General features: G+C 44.7%; 1 protein-coding gene across 3 annotated transcripts in view; it reads right to left on the bottom strand.

Annotated features, from left to right (window-relative positions):
- The window catches only part of PPP1R16B (protein phosphatase 1 regulatory subunit 16B), a 507,009-nt gene that overhangs the window by 60,080 nt on the left and 432,810 nt on the right, over positions 1–14,119 (bottom strand). The gene's annotated exons all lie outside the window — the stretch shown is intronic.

The raw sequence follows: 14,119 nt of genomic DNA, 5'->3' as shown, positions 1-14,119 counted from the left end.
GGTACATAACGTAGGCCACTGAAAATGTTATTTCTCAGCACTGCCGGAGTTCAGAACTGTTTTTCAGTGGGTACAAGTATGCGTCCGTTTCTTTTCTCAAATGTGTTAACCTGTAGATAAAAGAGCCATCTGAGGACTGAATTCTTTGCATGCTTTTTCCTGCAGCCAATGGAGTTTAAAGTGAAAAATCCCCTCTACCTTTTTTCTTTCTAAAAGATGTGCCCCGTTTGCTGTTTTTCTTTGTTTCTCATTTTATCGTGTGACTACCTGGGACTTCGAAAGCTTATGAATCTAACCATCTCAGCATAATATTTTCAATTAGTCCAAAAAAAGGCATACAAACTTGTAGTTTGGGTGCAGTAATAAGAACAACATAAACAGCAACTAGCTTTTAAAATTGGACCATAGCATCAGAACCTCTTCAGTGACATATATTGTGATACGCCGAGTTTCGAAAAACAAACTGTAATACTCGGCAGCTTCCACTAGATGTGGGCCTATGCACAGCATGTGATCTAAGCAGATTCCACAAGCCTCAGAAATTGTGATACCTTACTGCAGACCATAATGTATAATGAATATATTTTCAGTTGAAATCCCTATGTTAACCCTGTATATGTTCAAAAATGAAATTGTGGTGGCTCTAATGTCATCCCAGCAAGAACGGTCAACACTTCACTGTGCCTTATCGAAGTGGGAAAGAGATAAGGACACACTGCTGTGAAGTGGGGAAGAGATAAGGACACACTGCTGTGAAGTGGGGAAGAGATAAGGACACACTGCTGCATGTGGGGAAGAGATAAGGACACATTTCTGCGGTGTGAGCAAGAGATAAGGGCACACTGCCGCAGTGTGGGGAAGAGACTAGGACACTGCTGCGAAGTGGGGAAGATAAGGTCACACTGCTGCAGTGTGGGGAAGAGATAAGGGCACACTGCTGCGGTGTGTATCTACAAGAAACTTGCATGATCTGACAGGAAACAAACCTATTGATGGTCAAATGTGGAACTCATTCCATATACAGAACTTGCATTTCAAATATAGAGCACACATTCCAAAGAGAGAATCTGCCTTCCAAACAAGGATATCATATTCCAAACATAAAATGTGTATTCCAAACTTTTTATCCCGATGTTATGTTAAGATAAAGGATATTTATATTGCACACTATCACCACCAGAGTGGTCCCCTGGCACTCTGGTGGATCTGAAAAGCAAAATGGTAGGGTAAGTTAGTAGGACTGGATGGGCAAAAATTGCAAGAGAGCTTTGATGCTCTGTGTTGGCAGCTTCAGTTTGATTTACACTGTTCGCTGAGCGTAGGTGTGATTTTTCAGTTGGTAGTTGTGTGCTGTTGTGCGGGGCTATGTGTGGTTAGTTTCGTTGTTGCGGTGTAGTAAAGTGCATGCAGTTCGTTGTGCTTTATAGGTGTGGTTGGTTTTGTTTAGAGTTTGTGAGGTGGAAGCAGAGGGAAGAGTTTTTTTAGCGGGTTGGTAACTAGTGGTGCTCTATCGTCCCCCCTCTGCGTTGGTCACCATGGTATGCAAACCTACCATTGTCGCCCTTCGTGGTGCACTAAGGGTGTCTCCCTCCTGTATTCTGTGCAGAGTTGTGGGTCGTCTGCAAGCCTATTTAGTGGTGATGCCTCCTTCACCCCACCCTCCCCTCGTGTTCAGACTAATGGATTTCTGGACCGCTTTGGCCCTGGCATATCATGGTGTGCAGCTGCAATGGCCTCCCTAGCCCCATAAGGGGGCGGGGAGGCTCTTGCCTGTGTCCTCGAGTTCCCTGGGCCCTGTGGTTTATTTGTTTGGTCGCTACTCTTTCCCCTTCAACTCTAATGCCCTCTGTCTGTGGTTCAACGAAGGATGCTCCCAACTCTCTAGCCTCTCCTCGATCCCTCCATGGGAATGGGTGCACCCAGGACTCCCTCCCAATCTGATGTCTCTCCAACTCCCTGCACTTTGTCGTGATAGGGTCTGGTCCTCCATCTTGACTTGTGTGTGTGTGGGTGTGTGGTGTGTGTTTTGCTCATTCGTGTTCGTCCGGTTCTCCGTTGAAGAGCCAGGTTTTCTGAATTTTAGATGGTCCTTCATGTTTTGTATTTCTCTCGGGAGGGGGTTTCACATTTTTACAGATAGGCAAGAGAATGCTGATCCACCACATTATTTCCTTATGTATGGCTTAGGTTCCAGGTGGATGTCGTTGCTAGATCTGAGTGTTCTGGTCAGCTCATAAATGGTGATTTTCTTTTGTAAGAATTCTGCTCTTTGGCCGTGATTGCTCTGTGTATTATGCACATTGTTTTGAATGTGATTTGTTTTTTGATTGGAAGCCAATGCAGCATCTTTAGCGCAGAAATGATGTGGTCCCTTCTTGAGAATTTGAGAAGTCTGGCCACTGCGCTCTGTATACATTGCAGTTTCTTCCGTAGATACTCTGGCATTATGAGGTATAGGCTATTGGCGTAGTCTATCCTGGACATGATGAGGGAGATGATGGCCAGTGTTTTGTGCCTGAAGGAGAGGAATGATAAAAATCTCTTTGATTGTCTGTAGGTGGAAGAAGCATTTCTTGATTGTTGCCTTTACTTGCCGTTCTAGGGTTAGCTCGTTGTTCATTAGGATTCCAAGGTTTTTGACCATTCTTGATGGCGTAGAGGTTGTTCCTAGTTCTGTGGGTCATGGGATGTATTGGTTGCTTCATTCGATTTTGGATATAATCATGATTACTGTCTTTCCCAGGTTGAGTTTGAGGCTGTTTGTATTCATCCATTCGTAAAGTTCTTTCAGACAGTCTACTAGCGTTGTGTTCTCCTCTTGTACATATTCGATTTTGTAGATTTGGGTGTCATCTGTGTAGTTGTAGCTGGTGAGGCCGTGCCTTTTGATGAGGTTGATTAGAGGAGTCAGGTAGATGTTGAAGAGTAGTTGGGGTAGGGAGGATCCTTGTGGTACTTCACTGGTGTGTCCCGCAGTGCAGATTTGAATGGTTGTATCCATACGGTTTCTGATCTTTCAGATAGGAAGGATTTAATCCAGAGCAGCGCTGTGTCAGTGATCCCTATTTTTTTTAAAAAACCTTTATTTAACCTAGCAGCAGACATGTTACCTTAGTGACAAACCATATGATCGTAGAGATTGCAACACAATAAAATACAAACATTGCACTACCTCTGCTTGTTGGAGTATTAGATGACATAGTATTGGTTGCAGTACATTGTCCCACACCTATCAATACTAGATGGTCAGTCCAGCCGTTCCCTCACCTTCATTTATTCGCAACACGTAATCTCGGAATGGTCCCCAAATGTCCTTTGTCCTGCATCTGGGCACAATCATTGCATTGTAGTCATCTTCCCTTTCATTAGTGTAAGTTAGTTCCTTGAGTCATTCAGTTGCAACAGAGGCAGTTCTGGATTTCAGAATACATTTTCTAGCAATCATACAACTCAAATTGAAGACCCTGCGGACCGTTACAGGAACCTTTACGTTGTCTCCCAGCAGGTATTTAGGGGGAGAGAGTACCGGAGATATTTTGGTAATATCATATAAGATGTCTCCGACCCCCGGCCAGAATCAAATAATCCGCGGGCAGTCCCAATACATATGGAGGGAGTCCGTAGCAGCCCCACCACACTCCACACTTTCATTGTTAACATTCAGTGCACAGTTTGAAATGCATGCTAGGGTGTAGTGCAAATGGTTCAGTATTTTAAACTGCATTAGCCGGAACTCCATGTTAAGGGAAACCTCTTTTGTCAGGCGACACCAGCGCAACCATTGTTCTTCATTTATGACAGTGCATAAATCTTTCTCAGGTCTCTGCTGCACACAATCATTTCCACAGGCTCACATCTATCTGGCTCACAAGGAAACAAAGGCCACTGGCGACAAGTCGCTGCTATCATTCTAAGGTATTGCAGTGTCCTAATTGGATTATCACCCAGTTTGGCAGCAAATACCTCAAGTGTAACGAACACCCCATCAGGGAACACATCCTGTAAGGTCATCACTTCCCCCACATCCCACATGTTCTTAATGTCTTTGTCGTATGTTGGAGGAAGTCCTGGGAAATTCCACAGAGGAGCAGGTCCTCAGTATGCGGCCGTCGCAGCGAGCCTCTTAAATAATCTTGACCAGGCGTTTACTGTCGTGTGTGTCGGGCCAAACAAACACAAATCCTCATGTCGTTCAGCAAAGATAATAGACTTCAAGTGTGTTGGTGCAGCACAGTATGCCACTAGGGTCTGGTATATCGGGTTATTATCGATCGAGTACCAATGGCCAGCATACTGAGCTTGTGAAACAATATAATAAACCTCGAAATCGCGTGCTGCCAGGCCTCCTTGTTCAAATGGCTCAGCCAGTCCTTCCCATTTTATTTGTGGCACCTCTGCCCCCATACATATTCAGTTGCCAGAGAGCGAAGTCTATTAAAAACCCTTGGCTGGGCCATATTGGAATATTACAGAAGTAATATAGTAATTTAGGGACTACCACCATTTTAAGTAGTGAGAGTCTGCCATATAATGACATTGGAAATGTGGCCCATAGCTGCAGCTTAGTTGCTAGTGCATCTAGATATATTTCATGATTGTCTAGAAAGAAAGAGCTATGTGAGCGGGAGATCAACATGCCCAAGTACTTGAATCTATGTTGGACCCATCTAAATCCCAACAAGTCCACCGGCATGTGCGTGACATCGGTCAATGGCAACAGTTCTGACTTTGATTTGATACCCAGAGTAGAGCGTACATTTACATATCCTTTCATCATTGGAGCTACATTTTGTTCCGCGTCATGGATATATGTGTGTATAGTCAGAAAACAAGGATATGACCTGTGGTGGCCCTGCCATGCAAATCCCCATATGTCCGAGCTTATCGTGCATTATTCCTGCCAGAGGCTCTATTTTTAACATAAAGTGTATTGGGGACAGCGAGCAGCCCTGCCTCATCCCACACTCCATATGAAAGGTGGATGACAGCATGCCGTTAGTGCAGACTTTAGCAGATGGTTTGATATACAACAGCTGCACAAACTTTATAAAATGATCACCCAACTGCATTCGGCGTAGGACTGCAAAAAGGAACTTCCATGATATTGAATCAAAAGTCTTTTCTGCATCTAGCGAGGATGCCACTGCCTTAGCCTTAGGGTTTATTTGAGAAATAATACAGAAGAGTCTATGTAAGATCCAGATTGATCTGAATGAACCAGTGCTGGGTAGATAGGTAGTAGGCGGGTAGATAAAATGTTTGCGAAGACTTTGGTGTCGGTATTAATCAGTGATAATGGTCTACACGAGGCCATTTCAGACGCCGGTCTATTTGGTTTCAATAGCCCCATAATCATGGCCTCTGAGACTATAGGTGGTAATTGGCTGACCTGCAGGGATTCTTCCCAGAATTTTAACAGTTGGGGTGCCAACAGTTGTCGAAGTTCCTTGTATAGCTCTATTCCTATCCCATAGCCTTCACAGGTGGCAGGGCCATAATTGCACCTCTGGTTTCTTCTAGTGTAAGTGGTTGAATGAGTATTGCGTGTGTCTCATTGGAGAGGCACGGAAGAGGGACGCCTTGTAAATATTGGGCTAAATCATCATAAGTACTCTCATCCGTATTAGGATATAAGGCCTTGTAGTATTGGTGGAATTCACAGTTCATTTCCTCATGTGTAGTTAACATGTTACCTGTCTGTCCTTTAATCACAGTTATATGTTGTGTCTCTTTTTCCCCTCGGATTCGACCTGCTCAGAAACTGCCTGGATTATCTGCTTCCCCATATCACCATGCCTGGGTAGGTTGGCTCATCATGTGAACCTCTCAATCAGCTAGTTCTCTAAATTGTAATAGATTCCCCTTAATGAGTCCCAATAATGCTCTGTCGTGTGAAGTACCATAGTCATTTTCAAGTTGCATCAGATCTATTTCTACCATCCTCAACACCCTTCTAATCTCTTTTCAATCTTCAGGCAGTTATAGAAATAATGTATCCCCTCAACCACACCTTGAAGGTGTGACAGACAGTAGAATAATGGGATACAGATCCCTCGTTTCTTTGAAAGAAATCCTCAATCTTATCTCGTAGTAGCTCTAACAGGCTTGCATTGAGTACGCATGAAGGGGGCATTCTCCACGATGGGCGGGGACTACTAGGGCCCTCCCACTGCATCAGCAGCAGCACTGGTGAATGATCTGAGATGGTTCCTGGTTGTATTATACAGTCCCGCACCCATGACATCACACTCCGCAGAAACCAGCCAATAGTCTATCCTAAACTGTACATCATGGACCGCCAAGTAATAGGTGTATTCTCGCACGCCAACGTTCCAGTCTCACCATACATCCACCAACTCCATCTGTATCATAATTTGAGGTACCATGCACCCGTGCTAGATAGACTGCGCTAAGGGTCTGTCGATCAGTCCAGTACACAATCCACAATTGTATTAAAGTTGCCCTCCGCCAAATAATCGGGGCGGCAGACCCCCCGTAAAACTCGGGTCATTTAGATTGGGTCCATATGTATTAACCAGCAGTACGGTTACACCAGAAACCTTCCCGCATAACATCACATATCTCCCTGGAGGGTCTGTGCATCGTTTATCCTCTTGAAAGCATACTTTTTAAAAATGTATTTGCTTTTTAAAAGCACTCACAAAGCCCGGGGGCATTGAGGCGCTTTACAGGAATATTTCTCTTAGTTGGGTATTTATAATGCACTTAATACCCAGAGGTTTCTAAGCGTGGACCCAGGAATCGAACCTGTGTTGCTTCGTGTCATCTTGTTTTCAAGGCGAGCACGTTGCTGCTGAGCTATTGAACGATGTATCAGGGTCATCACCCCCTGACCTGCGATGAATAGTCAGTATAGCCTTGTTGATCTCCCCAACCCCAAATCCCTTATTGAGCGCCCCCTGGACATGGGTTTCTTGCAGCATTACTATCTTGGGACTATGGTGATTTAAGAATGCAAGCACTTTCCTCGCCTTGATAAGGTTATTCAACCCACGAATGTTCCATGCCAAAAAAGAAACCTTGTCACCTATAATGTTTCCTTATCTCACATAATAAGTACATCTCACACTCATATTTTACACAGTGTTCTATTCTCGTGCTTGTCAGGAAACATGTCTGCTCATTTTCAAAATATAACAGCTCAACCTCATTCCCCCCCCAAATCCCCACCTTTTGATAACCGTATTCAACATTAACCCCAACTTGACGAATGTCACCCAAAGCCCTCTCATCATCGGCCCCAACTTGATGATGTAACCCAACGGTAACTATGGAAATCTCTTGGGGAGCATTGCAAACAGTCATTGGGATCGGCGAGCGACTAGTTCCAGTATTTCTTCCAGTCTATTTATGAGGATGTTGTGGTTGACTGTTTCGAATGCTGCAGAGAGATCAAGTAGTATCAGTGCTGAGTTTGTGTTGGAATCTGCGTTGGTCTTTAGATCATCCCAGATAGAGAGAAGTTCCGTCTCTGTCCCTCTCATGGGTCTGAAGCCGACTTGTGTCTGGTCCAATAGTTGGTTTTCATCCTGTTCCAGTGTTTGTTCGTGTACATAGGCCTCTAGCAGTTTTGCCGGATAGGGAATGTTTGATGTCGGTCTGTAGTTAGAGAGGTCTTCCACATCACCTGTAGCATCCTTGAGGAGTGGTTTGATGTACGCAGGTTTGAAAGACTGCAGTACTCTCCCTGTTGAGAGCGCTTGATTGAAGAGGTTTCTGTGGCATTCCAGTGGTGTGGCCTGTGTAAGGATTGAGGTATAGATGTCTGGAGGGCAGGGGTCCATCGGGGAGCCTGCTTTATTGCTATGTTTCACCAACTTGATGAATCTCTCTACTGATATTTGGTTGAGGCTTTGCAGCTTCTTCTGTGGTTCCAGGGTAGGTGGGGCATGGCGTATAATCTGTTTGATTGGACTGCGATATATGTCAGTGATTTTATTTTTGAAGTGGTCTGCAAGGTCGTTGCATGGTTTTTGTGAAGGTACCAATGTGTTGTTGCATCCAGGTGGGTTTCTCACTCATTTATGATGTTGAATAGTTCTTTGTGGGTGTTGGTAGCTTCTGTGATTCGGTTGTAGAACATACATTTCTACAAATGTATAGATTACACATTCCAAACTAGGAGTTAATACTGCAGACAGAGCTCACAACTCAAACACACAACACATATTCCAAATGTGAAACTTGCATTGATATCAAGAAGTGGTATTCCATGCAAAGATCTAACACTTCAAATGCATGACACATATTCTACATGTAGAGCTCACTTTTCAAATTGTGACAAAAAAGTCTAGATTGAAAGAAATTCAAACTCAAATGCAAACGTGGCTTGTAAAACAGAGTCTTTTTCTTTAGCTTGAGATTTTAAGCCGACGAATATCATGTTATATACATCAGTTTTCGTGTAATACTAAGAAAAAGGTCTTGCACGGCAGAACATTTTTAGAAACAATTAATATGGATGACATAAGTACTGCAACGTCAGCAAAAGAAATGAATCTTAATATTTGTAAGTCTAGAAATTATCACACGTAGATGTTTCTCTTAATGGCTTCAGAGTCCAATCAGAGTAAAACATGTTGGTTCTATATCTTTATATCGCCCGAAAAAAATAGTTTCAATTAAATACTGATGACTACATTTTGGTGCTAAAATAACGATTAAGCTTTAGTAAGCTGTTTCCACCGACTTATTGTTGCCAGAGTCAGGGCCGGTGCAAGGAATTTTGCCACCGTAGGCAAACTGTCAGATTGGCACCCCCCACCATGATCTTTACGGGGCCTAACCGTTCTCAACCAAACGTCACCATTTTGTTACTGATTGCTGCAACCCATTACGTTACCTTCACCTGTCACATTGCTTATGTCTTCTGCTGTGTATGGATTCCAATGCACTTTCTTCACATTAAACTGCAAGAGCACTAGCATGTCGCTGGCACACTGTATCCAGGCAGACTGGCTTCCTTTAAAAAGGCTATGGGATGCAGTTGTGTGTCCGCTGCACATATGCTCACAGCGGGTGATGGCAGGTTGAGAGATGGTCAGGAGCAGCAACCGAGAGCTAATCGCTTGTCCAGGGCTATTATTCAAAGGGACTCTTTCACAGTGCATGGAGCATTCATGTCAGTGAGACACTTATTGTACACATGGATGCACACAGGCTTTGCTTGTATTGATGACTGCTGCTGGCTGATAAATTAAAGTAAACACAGTCTGGCTTTCTTTTGTTTTGCTATCACTCAACTTACCCTCCACACGGAACCTGTTGGTTGTCTATGTGACCATCAGTCTGGCTTTAGAGCATCAAGAGGCACGGAAACTGCTCTTCTGAACACATGTGAAGACCTGCTGTCAAATCTTGATTGTAACTCTCCCTCTGTCCTCATTCTTCTCGACCTCTCTTCCGCTTTCGTTATGGTAAACCACAACATCCTGATCACCCATCTCTTTGATACCCTGGGCATCACAGATCAGGCCTGGCGTGGCTCACCTCCTTTCTCTCTGACCGGCCCTCCCAGGTGGAACTTGGGTCCTTTTCTCCTCTATTACTCTCAATACTTGTAGTGTCCCCCAGGGATCTAACCTATCACTCTGATTTGTCAATATCTGCATAGACCCCTTGGCCCACATGATCTCTACCTTTACCTCTAACTTTCACTGTTATGCGGATGACATGCAGCTCTCTTTCAAGCTACCCTTGGCCTCCTCCTCCTCGCTCATTCCTGACTGTCAATCTGTAGGTCAGTCTTGGTTTGCTGCTAACGATCTTTGCCTGATTGCCAGTAAGACAGAGATAGTACTCGTTGGGACCCACTCTCACACTGGCCGACCTCCCTGGGTCCTGCACCCTCATCTACCAATTAGGCAAAAAATCTAGGGGTAATCTCTCCTTCTCCTCTCACATCTTAGACATCTCCAGAAAGTCCCACTACCAACTGCACCTCCTGAGAGGTATTCTGCCTTTTCTCACTTTCCCCCAGAGACTCACCACCTTGCAAGCCCCGGTTCTCTCTAGGCTGGACTATTGCAACAGTCTCTTTCTCAATCTTCCTACCTCTACTCTCTGTCCTCTACAACTCATCCAAAACAAAACCACACGACTTAACCTTGGCCTCAAGCCCAGTGACTGCATCTCTCCAGCGCTGAAATCCCTCCACTGGCTCCCTGTGGCTGCAAGGATCAAGTTCAAGGCCCTCTTCATAATCCGCAAGGCTTTCTGGGTCAGGGGCCTGCACTGTCTACAACACACTCTTCCGAAATACTATCCATCTAGAGTCCTCCACTCGTCGTCCTCCAACTCTCTGCGGGTGAGCCACTTTCACAAACAGAGGTTTGGGGGTAGATCTCTATCCTCTGCAGGTGCCTCCTTCTGGAACAGCCTCCCTACCTCTCTCCATGTTGAGCTGGAGCATCTTAAGTTCCGTAAACTCCTCAAGACCTTCCTCTTCTCTTGCTCCTTCTCTCTCCCTCTCCCCTGCTAACCTCTGTTCTTTATCTCTCCACCCTCCTTCTCCTCCCTAACTTAGTTCAGTTTTGCTGACTGATTGCCTGGTTCACCTCCAGAGCCTTACAGGTCCCAGGCTCCCCCACCAGTCTTTTGCGCTTGTCTGCGGTCCACTGTAATATGTTCAGCATTACTGCACTTTCAGATCACGCTCCATGAGTGGAGCAATATCTCTGCACTTAACCAAGGGCCCTGCTGGACTGGACTCCCTGCTTCCCCCCAGGCTCGCACCTCCGTCTGTATGCATGCATGACCTAAATGTACCAGGACTAGTTTGTTTGTTTGTTTGTTTATTTGTATAGCGCTCAGGACCCAGGGGTATATGGGCGCTTAAACATCAAGTTACAGGCAATGGTGAGGAACATTTGTACATTAGTGCAACATATGTATAGTTACAAGAAAGAAGATAGTACCAAGCAGACATAGTACAGGATACATTCGTACATTAGGCATAAGTGGTTATTTATTGAGTAACCAAGTGATGACCTTAGTTCTGAAAGGTTGGAAGGTGGGGGTGGATTTGATATCCAGTGGGATAGTGTTCCACAGTTATGAGGCTAGAACTGGGAAGCTGGATCCACCGGCTCTTTTGAGGGAGTATTTGGGCACCGTCAGTTGTAGTTTGTTGGAGGATCTGGTGGTTCTGGTATTCTGTCTTAAGGTGAATTTATTGGTTAAATAGGGCGGGGCTAGGTGGGTGAGAGCTTTGTAAGTGAGGCAGATGGTTTTTAGGTCTATTTTTTGTTAGATGGAGAGCCATTTGCATGAGGTTCTTGTAGCCGAGATATGTTCTCTTCTAGGGATATTGAGGGCTGCACGGAGTACATTGTTTTGTAGAACTTGCAGTTTATTGATTACTGTCTTGTTGGCACCTACATAAAGGCTGTTACAGTAATCCAGTTTGGATTGTATACGTGCTCTGGCTAAAATGAGGCAGTTGTTGGGGGAGATCAGAGGTCTGCAGGCCCCAATTAGTTTATCAGTGTAAGCGGTGGCTGAGGCAGTCATATTAATTTGTTTGGCGAGGTTGGTATTCGTGTCTAAATAGAAACCAAGAGTTTTTACACTTTTGGCGATGGGAATAGTGTTTTACCGTCAATGGTGAAGCTGGTGTAACTAGGGCTAAGATTCCGGGTGGTGTTAGGTGAGCCGACAAGGAGAAGTTCGGTCTTGTCATCATTCAGGCAGAGGCCATGTGTGGCCATCCATGCCTGAATGATGGAGAAGACTTCACTGATCCGGTTGGCGTCTGAGTTGTAATTGCCGGACAAGGTGAGGAGTATCTGGGTGTCATCTGCATAGTTAGTGTAGGTGACGCCCAGATGGTCCAGCTTGTCGAATAGGGGCTTTGTAAATATATTATACAAAGTGGGTGAGACACAAGAACCTTGTGGGACACCGCAAGTAATGGGAATAGGGTCGGCCGCTGGTAGTGGGGAAAAGACCCGCATGGTCCTGTTGTCAAGGAAGGATTGGATCCATGTGACCGCGGCGTGGGAGAAGTGTGCTGCCAATGACAAGTGGTTGCACAAGATTTTGTGGTCAACCAGGTCAAAGGCAGCGGAAACTTCCAGGAGAAGAAGGATGGCTGCCCTACCTTTATCTTTGAGTTCGTCTCTCTGGCTCTTGAGGTCAACAAGGGCCGTTTCCGTCCCATGTTGAGGACGAAAGTCAGATTGGCGAGTTCTTAGTAGTTGGTTTGTCTCAAGGTACTCCTGAATTTGTAAATAGGCCACTCTGTCAAGAATTTTTAGTAGGAATGGGACAGTGGTGATCGGTCTATAATTCGTGTGTATATCTGGGTCAAGAGTTTGTTTTTTTAACAGTGGTAGGACCCAAGATTGTTTCAGATTACTTGGGACCGTGTTATTGGCGAATGACAAATTTATTAATTTGGTAATGAAGGGGGAAAGATCACTAGCTGCATCTTTTATGATCTGTGCAGGGCAACTATCCCCCTTACAGTTCGAGGGTTTCAAGGATGCTATAATTTTTTGTACTACAGGTACGGTTACCTTTTTGAAGGTGAAGCCAGAGCTCGTGGTGGTGAGTGGAGGAAGGGTGGGTCTGGAGGTAGGACCATGAGTGAGTTGTTGTCGTTTGTTTTCAATTTTAGTTTGGAGCCCTGAGATTTTGTTAGCAAGGGCATTCTGGATCCTTGTGCACCATGGTTCGTCCTTAGTGCAGGTATCTGCAGGAGGAATGGGGTTTTCTAGTTCCTTTAGGATGTTAAAGAGCTCGTTTGTGCTATAGCCTGCCTGAGTGATCCTGGAATTAAGAGATTATTTCTTAGCGCATGTGATCTCATTTTTGTAGAGGGTGGAGATATTGGTAAGATTAGTTCTGTTATCTACTGAGGGCACTGATTTCCATAGTGCTTCAAGTTTACTTTTTTGTTGTCGGAGAGTTTTGAGCTCCGGGGTGTACCACGTATTCAGGTGCACTTTTGGTTTCCCTTTGCGCATTTTTAGTGGAGCAATGATGTTGACAGCTTTAGCCATGGAATCATTATAGGCGTTGACCAGCAGGTTTAAGTCAGTTGTAGCTGGTAGAGCGTTCAGTATAGGGGTCACCAGGTGTATTAGGGCTTCCGCTGTGATGTTGCTCTTTTTCCTAGTTAGGCAGGCCGGTGCAATGACAGGCCTTTTATGCACTAGGTTACTGATATTAATGTCGAATGGGAGGAAGTAGTGGTCCGTCCAGATGAGCTGTACGGGGTCTTTCAGGGTGATGTTGCAATTAAGGGCGGTTACCCAGTCAAGGATTCTACCCTTCGAGTGGGTGGGTTTGGAACAGAGTTGTAGGAGGCCATGCTCCTCTAGTGCCGTGGCCAGGGCAGTGGCTGGGGTTTGGCTGTCCTGTCGGTTACATGTAGTTATAACGAATGAAAAATAACGAATACCATGATAACGAATACCATAATAATGAATTCCCAAATAACAAATTCCATTATCGTTGTTTTTGGGGGGGTTCTGCCTCCAAACCCCCCATTTTCTGTTCTTAATACTTTCCCCCAGCCCTAAAACCACTATCCCCCTCCCAACCCCTTTTTATGTTTTTTTCTGAATTCAATATTTTGGAATTTGTTATTTTAGGTTCGTTATAATGGTATTAGTTATTTTGGTATGCATGATAATCACTGCATACCATCCTGCCCCCCCCCCCCCCTTTTGTGTCCCTTCTCCCTAGCTTGGTCACTACTGTACCACTTCATGCACTTGCACTAGGTGAAATGCCGTCAGGCAGAATATGCTAGTTTTTCTGTCAATCACTCGGAAACTTCAAGGCCGAAGAGTGATTACGGTATTTCCTTGTTCCCTTCCCGCCTTGAAGCGCTTTGAAGCACTCCACCTGTGTATAATCACTGTATAAATGAACAATAAAATAAGTAAAAATAAATACATTAGTGTCATGATGTTCCCTTAAATAGGTTACCTTGCACTCCAGTACAAGAGGAAGTTTGATGAGCCGGCACTCCTCACAGCCCCCAACTCCCCTTTTTCTTTTATAAGCAACAACTGTCTTTCAAAGTGACCTACTTGACCAGAGCTGTGACCGAGCAGTAATAAACTGCACTTACCCAAAACATCTTTTG

The sequence above is a fragment of the Ambystoma mexicanum genome, chromosome 3p (assembly GCF_040938575.1).
Source record: "Ambystoma mexicanum isolate Mex_15411 chromosome 3p, UKY_AmexF1_1, whole genome shotgun sequence".
NCBI lineage: Eukaryota > Metazoa > Chordata > Amphibia > Caudata > Ambystomatidae > Ambystoma > Ambystoma mexicanum.
Note: the sequence above shows the minus strand (reverse complement) of the source record. Positions and strands in the feature narration are given on the sequence as shown.